This window comes from Silurus aristotelis (genome assembly GCF_946808225.1).
Source record: "Silurus aristotelis genome assembly, chromosome: 1".
NCBI lineage: Eukaryota > Metazoa > Chordata > Actinopteri > Siluriformes > Siluridae > Silurus > Silurus aristotelis.
Window position 1 is genome coordinate 42112896 of NC_139574.1, and position 19850 is coordinate 42132745.

Sequence of the window (19850 nt, forward strand, 5' to 3'; positions counted from 1 at the left end):
TGGATTATTCTAAATGGACTGTATGAGTCTCGGTGTCATTAAAAACGTCTTCAGGAACATTTTTTTGTGATTATCTCATGAACAGTTCACTTATTTTTCTCTTGCTATTGTTTGTTAACTTATACTTTCATTTTTTATAAGAAAGAAAATAGAAATGCTGGTGATAGAAACAATGTTTTGATTCTATATCATAGATGATTATTAAGTATCAACAAATCATCATTGTTATTTACTAAATTAAATTCCAGTTATTAACAAAATTCTATTATACAGAAAGAATAAAATGGAAAGCAAACAACTTTATTGTGGGAGCATTAAAATCTGTGTTTCCAGGGTCCAACTGTGACACTCAGTAACTTCAGGAGTCTCAGTCTAGAATTGTATGCAGTTCTCACTGCTCTGAATACAAGAACACCCGAGCTTCATCACCAAATGGAAATAAAAGTTAATTAATAACCAAAATAACTAAAATCTAATGGATATTTACACTACATGCTGCAAACGAACATTACGTGTGCATACAAATTTTAGACAACTAATTTCCACTTAAATATAAAGAAAATGGTACAATGTGCTTTTTGACCAAGTTAATATGGTTCATTTAAATGTATAGTATAAGCAAACATTACAGGTTTGAATATGTGTGCAGCTCAGTGTTGCAAAAACTAAATAATACAGATTTACTTATATATAAATACACTTTTGCTCCACTATTACATTAGGATTAGTTTACACACTGAAATACCTTATACAAATTGCACAGAGTGGGTAGTTTATTAGTACTATTTATCTACATTATATGGGCATCATGTGGGCATGGGGGCAGAGTGGGCACTGTGATGGGCTGCCAGTTTAGTCAGGGTTGTGAGCCCCAGTTAGGATGCCCATTTTGTTTATTCGAGGGCCCTGTATGGGCCACATCTGAGCTATATTTAGCTATATTATTCAATTGATGATAAATTCAATTGATATGTTTTTGCGTGTTTTATATGATCGAAACAAACATTTTATATATCAACAATAACATAGTACGACCTTTAGTAAAAAAAAAAAAAAAAAAAAAAGAAAAAATCGCTTGTGCAGCTCACAGAGTCTCTCATTGGCTCCTGTGTTCCCGCCTTCTCATTCTGAAGAAATGGTCATCACTCACTACCACTGATCACCTGACCTGACCTGGATGACCTGACCTGACCTGACATCTCTGTCACGGTAAGAAATTTCATTTAATGTATTCTTCTGAAGATTTGTGGTAATTAAAGTTACAGGCACGATATAAAAAAGGTAAGTGTGGAGAGTGAACTGGTTTACCTCAGAGATAAACACCTGTGGAAAACTGAACATTCTTAATGATTAGCAGATAACTAGGACATTGTCTACTAAAATGTGGAAATAACGACTTCTCAAACCATTTTCACCCGTGTTTTCTCCATAAAGTGTCCTCATGATAACAGGAGGGTGAAACAGTAAAAGCACTGTGGAGTCTCTTTCTCTTTCACTACCTTTATAACATGTGTATATACAATACACAGAGAAAAGCTCTGAGGAGATTGTGACAATACTTAACATTAATTTAATGTGATTTAGGTGAAATAGGTAGAGGTGATAAAAACCTTTCATTTTTATATCATTTCTAAACATTACTAAAAATATGATACGTTATGATTACGTTAAAGATAATAAACGTCATTTTGCTCAGTTCATAAAGTCAGTCAGATCAGTTAACAGTTTGGGCAAATGGTGGATTAGAGGGTGTTTACAACCTTGTGATTTTTTTTGTCTTTTTTCTTTTTTTTTTTTTTTTTGACTGATAGTCTTATTCTCATGTAAATTGCATTAATACAAATAATGGGTTGTGCCCTGGTTGATGCAGTAGCATGCTCTACTTTATATAATTTTTTTTCTTAACAAGAAGCCTAAAGCAGAACCGTTTGCTGAAAACTGTCAGTAAGAAAGAGCTGGAGAAAGCGCTTGGTAAATGGTTCACAAATGCAAGAGACAGAAGGCAACCGTGCTTTAAGAGCCCAGTGGGACCATGATCAGAGGGCAGTACAGCCGGAGGTCATATAAGTCATATAACCTATAGCTAGGGCTGCACAATTAATAATATTTTATCCCGATCACTGTTTTTGCCTCTGTTTAATTAAAGGAATACTCCACCCTGAGATAAAAAAATATCTTATAAATTACTTATCCTCAAGGCATCCTATACAGTGGCTGAGAGAGCTCAACGTGCTGCAACTTAAGAAAACACATGCAAATAGAAAAAAAACACCAGCAAATAAAAAAAAACCCAACCTTATCAGTTTGACAACACGTGCTGCAAATCCTCACAACACAACCAAACACAGAAACACGCTGCAAATCCTCACAACACAACCAAACACAGAAACACACTGCAAATCCTCACAACACAACCAAATAGCACAGATCACAAAATAAATGTTTCAAGGGGACCACAACAAGTGAGAAACCCGTCTGGAACTGCTTATTGTTTAATTTTTATTCGTCAGTGGTGTTGATGTGTGTCGATGACCTGTAAGGTGAGTTGTTTGTTTATTTTATCATTGGTTATTTATGATTCCTTGGCCTTTTGGATATTATTATCCTAAATAATCTGATGAAATACACAATTAGCTGTAAACCGTTATTATGTTAACTTGCAAAGCCAAGGAATCATGATCACGATGTTAAAATAAACAAAAAACTCACCTTTCAGATCATCAACAACACCACTGATGAATAGACACTGAACAAGCAGTCCCGGGGTCGTCACTTGTTGGGGTCCCCATGAAACATTTATTTTGTGGTCTGTGCTGTTTGCAGTGTAAATGAATTGGTTGTGTTGTGAGGATTTGCAGGACGTTTCTGTATTTAGTTGCGTTGTGAGGATTTGCAGCACGTGTTGTTTAGCTGATGAAGATGTTTTCTTAATTTGCTGGTGTTTTTTCTATTTGCATATGTTTTCTTCGGTTGCAGTGCGTTGAACTTTCTGGTCCACCGTGATCCGAGGTGTGACTTACATCTTTCAGCTGATCAGAATCATTGCTCAATCACTGGATTTTGGCAAAAGCCAAATATTCGTTTAAGAGTCAAGTTCAGACGCAAGGTTGATATTTTAATTGTTACATTCATAAGTTTTGGATTCCGTGACTGGTCCCCCGGCATAATTTATTACTGTGTGAGGCAGAGGTGGGAACAATTCACTGATGAGATTCTAGGATATGTCTTAATTATATTGATGCATGTTTTTTTTAGATGATGCTGTAAATGGTAGTATTTTAAAATGTACTAAATTGCCTTTTCTGTCTTCTCTTTCTTTACTGTTTTGTAGGTGTGCAGCTGAGGAATCTGCATAGACCCACCAGTGAACTATTCTACATTAGTAATTCTGTTATTCCTGTTTCCTGTTTTTATTTACTTGAATTAATTTAAATTAAATGTGATTTACACATTCTGAGTTTAAGTCATTTATTTTGCACAGTTCAAATACTCAACCATGTAATTTTAAACATAGAGCAGCAAATACAATTAACTAATATTAGTTCTTTGTTTGGTCAGGCACAGTTTTACATTGTAACTGAGGTTTGAAATGGTTTGACAGTGGATTTTCCATAGTAAGATTAAGTACACATTAAGTTCACCCACAGAAATCAATCATGAAATTAATAAATGGGATCTAAATCTCACCCACTGTGGTCCCATAACAACCCCATAAAGGGGCCATTTGTGGGTTGACCCATGATTAAGTCATGTGGGCCCCATAAGGGTCCTTTTTGTAGCCCACTTTTGCCCCATTTTTAACACCTATTTGGGATCCAAATGGGCCCATATAAAGAACACCTATATAGGTCCCACTTAGAGCCCACCATGGACCCATCAGTCGCCCCTCTGGGCTAACACACATGGGGCCCATGTGGAGCCGATGGACAAATTTCTCAGGGCCCCATTTGGGTTGCCCATGCAGGGCCCAAGTGACGGCCCATTAAAAACCCACATGGGGCCCACATGACAATGTTGGCTGGGTTAGAGGGTCCCGGAATTCAAGCTACTTTACTTGCATATTGTAAAAATTACAATTTTGGAACGTATACATTTTACCTTCACATGTTTGGTATAATTTTAAAGGTCTTAGTGTGATTGGAAATATGATCTCAGTCCCATATCAGACCCCAGGTTAGGGGAAATTCTGTCCTACTGACATAAGGGTTGCCCCGGAGAAGATCCTTACCAGGTGTTCTAGGTGACATTTGGTTTATAGGTCACATCCTGTCCCAAGAAAGGGTTTGCAAAGCTTTTATCACTTTGAATTTACAAGTGTTTACGATGGTTTCGGTATTTAAGGAAATTTGGTGAAACAAGCATTCTGTAGTCAGAACTTCTCTGTGTGTCTCTATTGCCAGGTGCAGTGATTCTTTAACATTTCTTTAATAAACTGCATTGTTAAAATATTTGGTTTCATGCTGATCATGTCATGCTTCTATTATTTGTTTTAGATGTGACATTTGTTTATTGATTATTGCCTGGCAAATAAATGTAAAATTCTTGATTAACTCTGAAACTTCCTGAAATCATTTATATCTAGTTGATTATGTAGCCTGGTGTTACCACAAATCTACGACCAGGATAGTACAAACTGAAGGCTCATGAACGGATGGAGCATAGAGCACAACGTCTGAGACCTTCTGATTTCTGACTATCACTGATTTAGCAAGTTAGAACTAAGTGGTTAAATACATTATTCTTTATGCATGAGCAAGCATTGAGAGGTCTACTTAAAAAATATTAGTTTACCGTTATATCCTCTGACTAAGATTCGGACTGGCCAATGTGCCTCTTTGAAAAGGTTTTGTTAGCCAAGCACAAGCTTCTAAGCGACTCCGGATCCATAATGAATGATTAATTAAAAAGACGGAATGCAACCAATAAGGTGATCATCTTAAATTAGAGATATTCAAGTAAAATCTTTATTATAAATTGGAGTCAGATTGGAGGTAAAAATTAGATTCATGTAACAAAGTGCAATCCATTTGAGTAATCTTTTACAGCCGCGAAAGACTAACACACAGCATACCTTCACCCACACCAGTGGATTCCGTCATTGGGCCATTGGGTGGGCACCTTACATCTTACTTAGATTTTAGTTCTGTGTTGCTTTGTGTCATTTTGTCTTGTATTATGGAGCACTTCGGTCCTTAAGCAATATTGTTATGTTTTACTGTGTACTGCACCAACTGTACAGCATATGATTAAAATGACAATAAAAACCATTTATTTGACTGTAGGAGCTATTTTTAATTTCTTGTACAGATAGATAGATAGATAGATAGATAGATAGATAGATAGATAGATAGATAGATAGATAGATAGATAGATAGATAGTTAGTTAGTTAGTTAGTTAGTTAGTTAGTTAGTTAGTTGGGACTGGAGGTGACCTAAAAACCAAAAACCTGTGGTAAAAAATACAAAAACAAAAAACTAACACCTGATAAAGATCTTCTCCGGGACAAATCTTGCATCAGTAGGACAGAATTTTCCCCAAACCTGAGATCTTTATTTTTGGTCTGTTCTACTGATATTCTACTGAGATCATATTTCCAATCGCACTGAGACCTTTAAAATGATACCAAACATGTAAAGTTAAAATTCATACATTCTTAAATTATAATAACTGCAGTATGCAAGTATAGTAGCTTGAATTCCAGGAAATTCTTAATCATCTTACCATGACCCGGTCATATCCCCAGGAGGGAAAGAGGGGGCTCAAGGATGGGTGAGTGGGCAGCTGAACAGATGTCTTACTCTCCTCAAATTAAAGAGATCTCCTCCTCAGATTAGAAAGTTTAATGTTTTGTTGCATGGCAGTTCTCGGGGTCTGACCTCATGGAAAGATCTGACCATCCTTACAACTTCCTCAATAATTCCTGAGGAACAGGAAATGGCAGCACTGGAGAGCAAAAATCTGTAAAGCTCTGGTCAGGTTTAGATTCAGCATGTGAGCACATGTCTTACATATAATAAAGTACAAATCTATAATTATTGTAATGTTTAATAAAAATTTTTATATTTCACATTTTGTTGTGTTTTGTTTCTTTTATTAAAGTGTTGTACTTCATTTAAATCATAACTAAAAATTAAAAGTTTAGTTAGAATGCAGCCTTATAACATCTACTGTTAAAATAAAACTTTTAACAACCTCAGTTAGTTAAAAACATCAGAAAAAACACTTTGGCATTCAAAACATTACAAAATAATTTAATTAAATAAATTAATTTTAATAACTCAATCCATTCAGTTTTGTTTGGTTCATTAATTTCTACTCTGTAGATTCAGTTCAAGTCACTCGGTTCAAAAGAGTTCGGATCAATAAATTCATTTAAAAATAATAAGGTCCAGAAGAGTCGGTTCACTGGTTTCGGTTTAATTGAGTCTGAATCGAAAGATTCAATGGTAAATGACTCGATTACACAGTTCTAACAAAATCTGTAACATAAAACATTCTGTCTCCTTAAAAATATTTCTTTCAGCAGTCTCACTCAAGAAAAAGAAACGTTTGTTCTGTTTGTACAAAACCAGCAGCTGGTCAGAAAGTTCCTTCTCTGTTCCTGGGTTAGTTTGAGGGGTTCACCTCACTCAGCTTCGTCTCCGTGGTTTGGCTCGTCATCTTACATCATCGTCTCATTGTAATGAACGGTGTTCCAGCATAAAAAAACCCTGACCTGCATATATACAGACAATAATCAGTTCCCAAACATCTCAACATTCACTGTTTCTAGTTCAATAACAGAACAAATAGCATTCGTACAGTTCAGAGTCTGATTTGAGATTTAATCAAGTTTACATTTTATTCTAACATGTTTGATTGAGTTCTTGCATGTGGATGATTTTTAATAAATTTAATACTAACTTCATGCAGTTTCTCAACATAAAACCTGGATTTTATAAAAACCTTTTGACAAAATAAATTGTTTAAATGTTATTAAATCTGTACTCGTTATTTCTACATTATTTATTATATTAATTTTAATCAGCTTCATTTAACTTCTGTTTCATTTATTTATATCACAAAAATTCAGCTATAATATAATTATTAATATTAATGATAATATTAATAATAATAATAATAATAGTAATAATAACTGCAGTTGGTCAGATTTCAGTCTTACACTGCCCTCTAGTGGCTCTGTCAGGACTTTCTTTTTACTTAAATATGTACAAATATTATTAATCGTTTTTGTTGTCTAGTTATATCAAGTTGAGGAGTCTCCCCCGTGTGGATGGAGGAGGAACTGCTACAATTTAGAGCTGATTTGAGGTCAGATCAAGTTGAGTTCTTAGTGTAAGTTTGATTGAGTTTTAACATGTAAATGGTACATTTAATCAATTTAGTACGACCTTCACGCAGGTTCTCAGCATAAATAGTGAATTTTATAAAAACATTTTTGGACAAAATAAATGTTATTAAATCTGTACTCGTCTTTTCTGGATCATTTAGTTTATTACATTAATAATAATCAGCTTTATTTAACTTGAATTTCATTTATTTATATTGCACTTATACACAAAAAACTTCTAGAGCTTCACCACTACATCACTCAAATACTACTGCAGTGTGTAATCTTCTAATAAACCCTAATAGTGACATGGTGTTGTATAAATAATAGTAAATGTGAATATTCCTTTCAGATAAAAGTCATACAGTGCATTTTAGGTGAATTTATGAACCACATCTGGCTTGAAAAGACCGGGGTCCAAATACTTTTGACCACACACTGTGTATCAGCTGAAAAAGCAGCAGCTTCGGATCAGTCGCGTTTCCACTGGGATTCAATCTGAAATATTACTTTTGATCATATAAAATATTTTATATTATATATTATATATTTGTTTACAGATCATTGGACAAGACACCTGTCAGTCAAGATATACAGGTGAATGACAGGTGTCTCGTCCAATGATCGGTAAGTTTACATTCACAAACGATACCTACCTTTTCCAGGTTTGTCTGACTTGTCGTTGTGTTTTTGGATTTGTTAATTTGTTTTTGAATTTGTTGATTTGTTTTCGGATTTGTTATTTTTTTCCTTCAGATTTGTTCATTTGTTTTTGCATTTATTTTGTTTTTGGATTTGTTTTGTTTTTGCATTTGTTATTTTGTTTTTTGGATTTGTTAATGTGTTTTGCACTTCTCAGCCACCGTACTAATTTGGTAATGTTTGTTTATAACTTGACTTATTTAAAAAAAGTAACATTTTATGTAAAATTCCCTTTAAAAGTGTAGTACAGTGTAATTCAGCGGTGATACCGCTAGAAGGAGCTAAAGTTTAGTAGAACATTACTGCCACCTACTGGACATTGAACACTTTTTAAAATGAAGTGGAAGATTAAACAGTACTGTATGATAAAGAAGTGTTTAAATAAAGACATTTATGTGCAGGAAGACGAGATGTAATTATTCTTACTGTTTGTGTTTCATTTATAATGTGACCCAGACAGCACCTATATTTTATAGTTTCACTGGAAACAATTTAAAATAAGGTTATGAATGTTTGAACACAATGATTATTGGTGAATGGGCTGTGAGGGAAGTGGCACCAAGTAAAATCTTGCCCAGGGCAGAAAATTGACCAGGGCCGGCCCTGTGCAGGATGGAGGGAGTGTGTTGAACTGTTGGAGCCGGCGTAGAGGATGGAGGGAGGGTGGGATTTCAGTGGACAATAAATATGAGGCAGTTCATGTCACACAGATTTTTATTTAAATTTTTTTATCTCAATTCAGTGTCATTACAAAATAGGTTTAAATTTGTGGAGATTTTATTTGTACATAGTGTTCTCTCCTTTAAAATAGATTGATTGACAACAATCAAAAACCACTCCACATTGGACAAAGTTCTTATCCTTCATTCTTATTTTAGCCTTGTTTATTTTATTGGTTAAATATGATGCTACTTTTGGAGAGAGAATCAGTAACTTTTTTTAACTGCCGGTAAACACGTGTGTATTATATGTGGAGCGAATGTGGCTGTAATTAAAGAATTGAATCTAAGACGCACTACGAGACAAAACATCAGGAAAAGCTGAAAAACCTGAATGCAGAGTAGAAGATACAGAAAGTAGAAGATTTAAAGAAGAATCTGGCATTTCAGCAGACGTTTTTCACCAGAGCAAAATCACAAAGTGAAGCTGGTGTGAAAACAGAGGAGAAATCAGAGGCACATCAGCCGGTTATTTACTGAGGACAGTTTCTGAAGAGCTGCATGATGAAGCTGTGAGACGTCTTGAGTTTGACTGGAGATATTTTTATGGAGAGCAAAATATTTTAAGTTATTTAAAGTTTAATTTTATTTATTCTGGAATAATATTCCTGTCTGTTTTTATTCATATTTATGTTTAAAAAAAAATTTGTTTTAGTGTGTTTAATAAATGTTTATCCTGTTCAGCACACGACCTAAAGTGTGCTTTGAGTTTTGGCCCCCTGTGCAATTGAGTTTGACATCCCTGTGTTAGAACATTAAACTTACTGTTAGAACTCAACTTGATCGGACCTCAAATCAGGCTCCAAACTGTAGCAGTTCCTCCTCCACCCACACGGGGGAGACTCCTCCATTAAAGTTCTACAGAATTCTGTTCTACAGTGCTACAGAATTCACGTCTCAGTGAGAGAAAAAGCTCAGCTTTAGTAACTCATCCTGCTGTTTTAATCAAAAGATTTCAATAAAAAGAGAATCTCAGCATCTCCAACTAGAAATACAATGTGGATTCTGTTCAGGTTCATACAGCAGGTAATGGAACTCATCATCAGTTTGCATGTTAATGAGCTGGATGAAGCATTTATTCATTAGTTATTTATCCAGTTATCATCTGTTTACCTGTTATTTCAACAAAACCAGTTTTTTTCCTGCAAACCAAGTTCAAGAAAATGCTACAAGGAATTGACTCCCATGTCGTGTTTGCTGGACTTTAGAATGTAATACTTTATTGCACTGAGGGGCTTCAGTACCTAAAGATCTACATTTACACATATACCTTTTTTTCATAATGATTAATTTTTAATATTATTATTTGCAAATTTACACATATATGAAACCCAAAAAGATAAAATGATTAAATTCCAAATAATTGGTTTCATTAAACAATGTTATTTGAGTGTTATACAATCAGCACACCCTCATCTTATACATATTATAAAACTGGACTGGACTGATCTTGCTGATCAAAGCATGGAACATTCATAAACCCCACCAAAACAACAACAACAATTATAATAATTATAAAAATAATAATAATAATGATGATAATATTAATAATAATATAATAATAATAATAATAATAATAATAATAATAATAATAATAACTGCAGTTGCTGGTCAGATGTCAGTCTCACACTGCCCTCTAGTGGCCATGTTAGGACTTAATTTTTACTTAATTCTGTACAAATATTATTAATGGTGTTTTGTTGTCTAATTAAATGTGATGTTGATCTTTTACAAAGCAAGATATTTTTCTTGATAATATTAAATTGTCTAAAAGATCAAATAATAATCTGTCTAATTCTCTGAAGGCTTCTTCTCTTTCTCACAGTGATTCTGAGTATCCTGGAGCTTCATGGTGGTCCGTTCTAAAGTGACCTAAAGCTCAGCAACATGTTCCTCCGCTTTTTTTTGTTCTCTTGCCCAGCTCTCTCTCTTTCACATTCTACAGTTTTCTTCAGTTCCTTATAGTTTTTTTAAGTAAAACTGGAGCTCCATGGTGGTCTGTTTCAAAGTGGCCTCAAGCTGAGCAACATGTTCTTCCACTTTCTTTTGTTCTCTCACCCAGCTGTCTTTCACAAGTTCCACAGTTTTCTGCAGTTCATCATGGATTTTCATGGAAGACTGAAGCTTCATGGTGGTCAGTTCCAAACTGAACTCAAGCTGAGCAACACGTTCCTCCAGTTGTTCTTTTTCTATCAACCAGCTCTGGAGATGTATGGCATTTCTCTCATTTCTTTCATCAACTTCCTCATCCTCCTCTTCAGCAAGCTTTTTATATTTTATTTGTCTCCAGCTTTGAAATATTTCTTTAAATCTTCTGAAGAGCTTCATTTTTATGTCTCCTAACTTACAATTAGCAAATTCACAAATGCGAAACAGAGGCGCGTTCTGGCTGATATAGACGTGTCCTGATCCACCGCCTGTGACGTCACACAAGTATATTTTCTCTCTCTCTCACACACACACACGCGCATGCGCAGATTACAGAGAGAAAGCACAGCTAGCGTATGATGGTGTCTTCACAACTTTTCTGTTGTTCCTGAGAGAAGAGCGATATTACAGTCATAAATAAGATAAAAACGGCTGTAAACTGTGTATAAAGCGAGTGAAGGTCAGCGGGACTCCATGCTCTCTGAGGACGGACCGGGGCTAGCTTCAGTAGATATCTCTGTTACATAATACATAGAGGTTTTTAAAGTCCAAACTGTCTTTTATTCACATTCTGTTGATAATTGTATTTGATTAATAAGTTTAAACTACACTTATTACATAGAGCTCCATAGAGAAAGCAGTTAGTACGCGGTATTTGACAGTAAACTTGGTCTGAGTTGAGAACCGGAAGTTGACCGGAGTGACTCTATGAATGTTGACCAGTAGGTGGCAGTGTGATGTGTATTAGAGCTCACTGTCACAGCAGGTCATTAGAAGTAGTGGAGCTCTAATGACGTCATTAATAGCGAGGACAAGACACACAGCAGTTTGGGATTCTTTTATTGACTTTATTGATTAATTGATTTGGAGTATGATTGTGTTTCTGATCAAAGTAAGTTCATGTGTATGGAGTAAAAAACAACCTGTACATTTCTCACTTCCAGACAGTATTATGAGATGTTCATCTGCTGGAAGTTCATGTTTAATGCTGCATGTTTTATAGGATTTATGAGCTGGAAGAAATGTTTTACTTTTAACCAACTGGTGCATTTTTATCTATATGCTTCAGATGAGTTTTATAAAAAACACATTTTTACTTATAAAAAATAAAATGTTATTCTGAGTGAAACCAATTGTTTATTAAATGCATTATTCACTAAATAAACATCAATGAAAACTGGATGATTTGGTTTTATTGAATGTAAAAATATTAATTTGAGGATAATTGAACTTAATGAATCGAAAAGTTTTGGATTAAATGAAGACTTTACTGAACTAAACAGCACTGAATTCTCCTTTAAATGAACTTAAGTTTACTGAACTAAATACTGTTACTTATATGAAAATAAACCCGGTTTCTTGAACCCTGTTCGGTTTCAGCCCCACTTTTGGGCCTCACAGCTGAAAATGACCTTCCTGACTTTCAATGGTAAAAGTTCCTGACAACAGTGTGCTACATACACAATTTACATCTCTTTTGAAAGAACACACTTTGGGCTTTACATCATCCAAAGATGCTGAAGTTCATTAGAAAAAAATGTGTACGTCATAAAACATATATTTTTTTAAAAATATATAAATACATGAATTCGGTCCTGAAACAATCCAGAATAGTGACGGGTTAAAAGTCACATGTGTAATGAGTTTATATTTCAACTTTGAAGGAAATACAATAAAAACGAGATTCCTATAAACATTATTCTGAGACTGTGTGTAGTCCTTTTCTCCCTCCGTCTGTTTGAGGAAAAGCAGCCTGATAACCAAATGTACTGGGAATAATAACATTCACACAATAAGCATAAGACTGGTATTAGAACATTAGAAAAACAGTAGAAGAAGAAAGTAATGAAAATAAAAGTAGCACAATGCTTCCTTCAGTGCCTCTGTGAATGATGGAGCACATCTGGACCTTCCTTTTATCCTTCCATTCTACAAACAGCACATCCTCTTCTCTCAGCCAGTGATGAGGCCTCAAGGAGCTTTTTTCAGAAGCTTGTTGGTGATGGTTTGAGGGTTTGTGGACTGAATTTTCCCACATGCTCAGATGTTCTTTTTTTAGGAGATCTCTAAACAGTGCTGGACTTGTGTAGAAGTCGTCAACGAACAGTTTGTAGCCCGTTCCCAACATCTTCTCATCAACCAGTGGCATGACAGATGGTCTACAGACTGGCTGGGGTGTAAAATCCTGATTCCACCTCTCTTTAGGTGTGTTGGGGGATACAACCAGTGAAGACTGGGATTTTCTGTCTCTCACTCTTACTGGTAGAGCTGAAACAGGTGCTGAGTTTGGAGACTGCTTGAACCTCTTTTCTGGTTGATGGCTGGTGTGTGGAACCCACTTCTCCTCAGAAGATTCAACTAAATGACTGTTGAAAGACAAAGAAAGAAAAAAATAGCATTGTATATCAAGTACATACTTTTGTAGTAGTATGAAATAAGGAAGGGGGCAAACACTTTTTCACACCACTGTGTATATTTATTTGCATGTTTGTCACACTTTAATGTTTCAGATCATCAAACTAATTTAAATATTAGTAAAAGATACACAAGTGAACACAACATGCAGATTTTAAATGAAGGTTTTTATTATTGAGGGGAAACAAAATCCAAATCTACATGGCCCTGTGTGAAAAAGTGTTTGCCCCCCTGTTAAAACTGTGCTAACTTTATCACACCTGAGTTCAATTTCTCTCACCACACACAGGCCTGATTACTGCCACACCTGTTCACAATTAAGAAATCTCTTAAATAGGACCTGCCTGACAAAGTGAAGTCGACCAAAAGATCCTCAAAAGCTACACATCATGCTGAGATCCAAAGAAATTCAGAAACAAATGAGAAAGAAAGTAATGGAGATCTATCAGTCTGGAAAAGGTTATGAAGCCATTTCTAAAGCTTTGGGACTCCAGTTAACCACAGTGAGAGAAATTATTCACACATGGCAAAAACATAGAACAATGAAGAACCTTCCCAGGAGTGACCGGCTGACCAAAATTACCTCAAGAGCACAGTGACGACTCATCCAAGAGGTCACAAAAGACCCCACAACAACATCCAAAGAACTGCAGCCTCACTTGCCTCAGTTAAGGTCAGTGTTCATGACTCCACCATGAGAAAGAGACCATTTAAAAACTGCATGTTTACTTGTGTTATTGTTACTAATATTTAAATGAGGTTGATGATCTGAAACATTAACGTGTGACAAACATACAAAAAAATACAAAATCAGGAAATTGCAGTTGCTCAGCTGGAGGTCACTTTGGAACAAAACCAGCATGGAGCTCCAGGATTCTCTAAATCAGTGTGAGAAAGAGAAGAAATGTGCAGCGCATCAGAGAAATATGAGAGGAACCCAATGTTGAACCTCTCCATGTCCAATGATTCAAAATCAAAGAAAATGTACAAAATAATGAAATATTAAATTATTCAACATTTTTGTGTTTTTGTTACTATAATAAATATAAAAGTAATCAAACCTGTTCAGGGGGTGTCCCAATACTTTTGGCAATATAGTGTATCACTTCATTTGTGCTTGAACAGTTTTCTCTTTACAGGATCTGTACCTCAGGTATGAGAAAATATGACTATAACACACTGATAACACACTTACCAGGCAAGACTTCAGGAAATTTCCAGACTTTTCCCTCATAAACAAAGGTAGACCTTTAGAGCTCTAGATTTTCTTTAAGCAGCACATCAGAAGCCTAAAAGACAGAAAAAGTTCAAACCTTCAGATTCATGGCTACTGAAAGTTGAAAGGTCGCTGGTTTTCAGCTCGCAATCTTTAAAAGGACAATTGATCGTGTCATGACCTCCTCAACGATTTCTGAGATGGTTTCAAAACTGTGGTATTTAAACTCGTACACCTTCACCACTCCACTGCTCTCCCTCTCATCCACACACGTTTACTGACTTTCATTTTCCTTCTCTCCAGGACGCACCTCCACGTCTCCAGACTCTTCTCAACCTGCTCCCTACTCTCACCACGAATCACAATACCGTCGGCAAACATCATAGTCCACGGAGAGACTCCTGTCTGACCTCGTCCGTCCTCATGTGCCTCTGCATGCTTTATTATGCTCTTTATTAGCACTTGTAAAACTTTGTAAGGGTACTGTCTCTAATATTTATAAAACTATTTTTTCATTCGTTGTTCAATCGGGATCTTCATCGCTTTCTAAAATAAAGAGTAACTGGGAATCGGACCTTAATTATAATTTCACGGATGAGGAATGGTCCAAGGCCCTTGGTCGTGTACATCCTCCTCTATATGCGCCCGTCATTCGTTAATACAGTTTAAATCATTGCATAGAGTGTATTGGACAAAGACCAAACTATCTAAAATTAACCCTGGTTTGGATCCAACTTGTGATCGTGTCGGCGGCTCCGGCTACTCTTTATCATACTTTTTGTCTTTGCCCAGCCTTGACCTCTTTCTGGACATCGATTTTTAAATCAATCTCTGAATACTTCATTTTAGATATTAAACCATGTCCCCTAATAGCATTATTTGGACTCAACCCCACAAATCCCTCATTGTCATCCTTACAATCAAACATGCTCGCCTTTTGTTTAATAGTAGCAAAGAGACTTATATTACTGAATTGGAAGAATCCTCACCCACCCAGTTCTTCTCATTAAATACATGACCTGTCTCAGTTTATTCAAATAGAAAAGATCAGATTTACATTACATGGTATTACGGAAAAGTTTTACACCACCTGGCAACCATTCTTATCATATTTAAGAGAAAGAGGAAAATAAAATCCTGTTCTCTTTGTTTAGCCTTTTTGAGCTCTTCCCCTTGTCCCTGACTTCTTGGTAGATGTAGAAAGGAGAAAGGAAAACATATATCTTTGAGAGTGTTAATGTACTTAGGTGCAAAATCTTTTATTTTGTTTTATTTTTCTTTTTTTCTCCTGTTCTTGATGCTCACATTCATGATTGTGATTGTGTGTATAACTTAGAAAGAGAGAGACCAATTTCTTGTTGTTGGACTAAATTAACCACTGTTCCATTGTCTTTCTCGCCTGAGTGTCTTTCTGTTTGAAGTGCATCAATAAAAAAGAGTTGGATATTAATAATAATAATAAGAAGAAGAAGAAGAAGCCAAGTGATTTTGAAATGTTTTGCCGGTGTCTATGATGACAGGTGGGTCCATCTAATACACAAACGCCAAGTGTTTAAGGGAAGCAAATAGAAGCAAGACTGCTTCTATGCTAGAAGAACGATAGTGTTTTGAACTTCTCAGCAAACCGGTTCATTCTCCTGCTCTACTGAAACTGCGAATGTATGCAAAAGTGCAAACAGTGACCAAGAAGCTTTTCCCTGCGGTAGTTTCTGTAGTGTAGTGGTCATCACGTTCGCCTCACACGTGAAAGGTCCCTGGTTCGACACCAGGCACAAACAAGGTTGTGATTTTGAAGCTAGTGTTACATTCTTAGGCCTGTAAACTGTTACTCGACAGCATTAGAGAAATGTAGAAAACTTTCTTTTATATTGTTTCTGTAGTGTAGTGCTTTAAGTGTTATTGCTGCTGTTTGAACTACAAAAATGTTCAAACAAGTTAAATGTTCCTTATTTTAAAATATGCAAATGCAGTTATAAGAAATTAAAAACTATTTTTCTATTTAAATAAAATCTGAATTCAAGAAATTCCTGGAAAAAAATCACTTATTTTACACACAGAGCTGTGCAGTAAAGCTGAAACTCTACATCTTCAAACTGCATCATGTCAGTAAAAAAAAGGAAAACTTTACAGAAGTGTTTGATTTACAAAATGCTAGCTAGTGATGTACATGCAGCCCCTTTTTACATCATTAGAATGCACAATTACTGTAGGAAAATTATAATCTAAGAAACTCCTGGAACTAACTAGCAAAAAAAATGAACAGGTACTTTAACAAATCTTGTTTAGTAAAACTCCAAATTGTTCAAAACTTTTCACTGACATTCAGAAGTGTAACAATTGTTTCAACAACAAAAACATCTGTAGAGTCTGTAACACACCTTTATCACATTGTCCACAACAAGAGGGGTCGCACTAGATCCACTCATGGTCAGCAATGTCTGAGATGAGAGTGAGGACTCTGGGATTGACTGAACACTTTTTTCTTCTTGGATTCAACCTCGGTGCCTCTCAGGATTTATGGAAAAGAAACACCTTTATGGAAAAAAGAGTGAGAGAAAGATTGAGAAAATGAACAACCTGAGATGGATATCAAATTGATACGTTTGATAAATCCAAAAAAGGTGTTGATAAAAACAGAATATTAGCGTTGGAGAAACTCCAGTGTTGATCGTAGTTCCACTGGGTAGTGTATGTTAAAGCAGTAATAACTGCCAAACATCAGGCAGATGGAGGAGGTGAAGGTTGTGATGTGGTCGTTGACAATCTTCTTGTCGATGCTCAACATGAATGTCTCAGCAGTGAAGCAGGAGGAACCTGGGAATAATAATAAAAATAATAATTTAAATGTTTATTAACAGGGGCTTCAATGTCAGTTATATATATAATGCAGATACTTGAAACAAATTGGAGGATGAACGCTGCCAATATTGGTAGGAAACAAATAAAAATTAATAAACAATAAGATTGGAAATAAAAGGGAAAATTAAATAATAGTGCTAATTTTAAATTAAAACTGAAAATGATAAATATTGATCTATGTCAATGTATAATAAAATAAGTTGGTAAAGTTTCTTTTTGGGATGCTGTATTTGGCACAATAATTAATCAAGCCATGTATTTATTTCTTTTTTTATTACCAATGAAGGCAGGATCCATCTTCAATAGTTACATCCATCATAGGATGAATGATCTTACTGGCTGAGCTTCTGAGCTTGTGTTAGCCAGTGTTTCAGTACGTAAGCTAGTGAATGTGTGTGAGAATGAAGAAATGACTGAATGTATTGAAGTCCTCTGGACTACATAAAATCTTATACAAATTGTGGGAAATGATTTAACAAAACTAAACAAGCCACGAGTACAATAACATTGCAGTTACATCAGAAAAAAACAGTTGCTCTATTTACTCACCACAAACAATAATGAAGGGTGTTGGTGGCACTTTCTCCATCTGAACATCCTCTGCAAGGCTTGTCGTCTCAACACAGTGGAACAGAAGCTCTTCCTTCTCATCAAAATGAGCCAGTAAAAGAAGCAGCATCTCAATGACTTCTTGGGAGCAACCACTGGACTGACCTCTTTCAGTCTGAAGCTTGAGAAGAGCGTTCTGGACTCGTTTGCTTTTTTGTGCATCAACATATCTCAGGAACTTTAACAGACGTGCCCCTTTTTTGTCTACATTGGCAAAGAATGTTTCCATCAGATTCACACCAGTCAGCTCTTGGAAATGTGCTGGCATACCAACTTCATTGAAGAGAAAGGGCCATTCCTGGCATAGTTTCTGGATGCTTGCCCCTTTGTTGAGGTCTTTACGCTGGGTGTAATAGGTGCACTAGACTAGTTCTTTCACAACATCTGTACTGTAGTTCTTCTTAAACATCTTCATTTCTTCTTTTTTTTCAAGCTGACTCTCCACAGTCTCCGAGAGTGGCAAATGCTTTGGCTCCCATCTAATGCATCCATAGGTGTCTTGAACACTTGCTTTTTGTTCGGTAGGTAACTCTTTCCTGAAGTTGCTTCACCAGAGAATGATATCCTGGTCCAATAACGTCGCCATCGATCACATCTTGCAGAGACTTTGGATACCTGGCCACCATCCTTTTTGCTATCTCTGTTATGGTGTGTTTGGTTGGATTCTTGCAAATCTTCATCACTTCAGAGACCACGATCCTTACCATTTCTCTTCATTGTCTTGCACTAGGTCTTTTCTGTCTTTCCAAGTTCTGTATTAACTCCTCAGGGAGCCTCTGCCATGGGATTTCAAATCGCTCTAAGCAGTTTGGTATTAATGGTGTACAGATAACTGAAGATGATGTAGAGGTGGATGACGCTGGTGAAGAAGAAATTGATGGTGCAGAGGGAAAGACAACCACTGGAGATGAATGCACAGATTTTGGTGTTGAAGTCCCGGAGACTAAAAAGAAGATATGAAAGTATTAAACACAGAGTAATGCTTTTTCTGTTTTGCTAAATTATAATTTTTTAAACAGCCCCCTATTTCATAATAACAACATTTATTTATTCAGAAAATAATGATTATCTCATCATCATTAGACTCATAAAAATTCATATTCTAACCTTAACACCATGTTAACAAGTGTGCCATTGGGTGGTGTGGTGACATTGTTCTATACTCACTATTAGGGGTCCAGGCAGCAACCAGTCTTCGTGCTTGTATGGCAGCATGCTACCACTGGCAGCAAATCGTTTTCTGTGATGGACTTTAAATCATCTGTGGTTGTCGCACCAAGTGTTTTCAAAGTATCTTCAAGGGACTTAACAAGTTGATCAGGAAGGTCCGGAAGCACTCCTGCTATCGCATCCCCTATGTTCTTTAGCAGCTGTGATTCAGCCATATCTGTGAAGACACACAAACAAAGAGTTTGGTCTCTGGTCCAATGAAATTAAGGCATTCAGTCTGACAAGATGCTGTGCTTCAGTGGAATAATCTGGTAACCATTTTTCACATAAGATGACAATGGCTACAAGTCAATCAGTTCACTGATGAGTCTGCACTCTGTCTTTTTTTACTGAGTACATGTGGTAGTAAGAAATCAATTCAGCATCATAAACTCTCATGAGAAAATGAAGAGCTGAATCATCCTTAACAATAATCAGCAGAAGTTCACCAAACTCCACTGACTCATCTTACTTCATGACAAAAAACTGGCCCTTCCTGTAAACAAGCCTGATGAGAGGGCCAAATTTTAGGAGTAGCCCTGGATAATGTTGTAAGTAATGGTGTTTAGGTTTTAAGTTGGTATTGGGAAACAATGCCTTTCTGGTTTTCTAATATATTTGGATGAGAGCATCCAGATAAGT

General features: G+C 35.9%; 1 protein-coding gene across 1 annotated transcript in view; it reads right to left on the reverse strand.

Annotated features, from left to right (window-relative positions):
* LOC310725219 (uncharacterized protein) overlaps positions 1 to 19850 on the reverse strand; it is a 151218-nt gene that overhangs the window by 33497 nt on the left and 97871 nt on the right. The gene's annotated exons all lie outside the window — the stretch shown is intronic.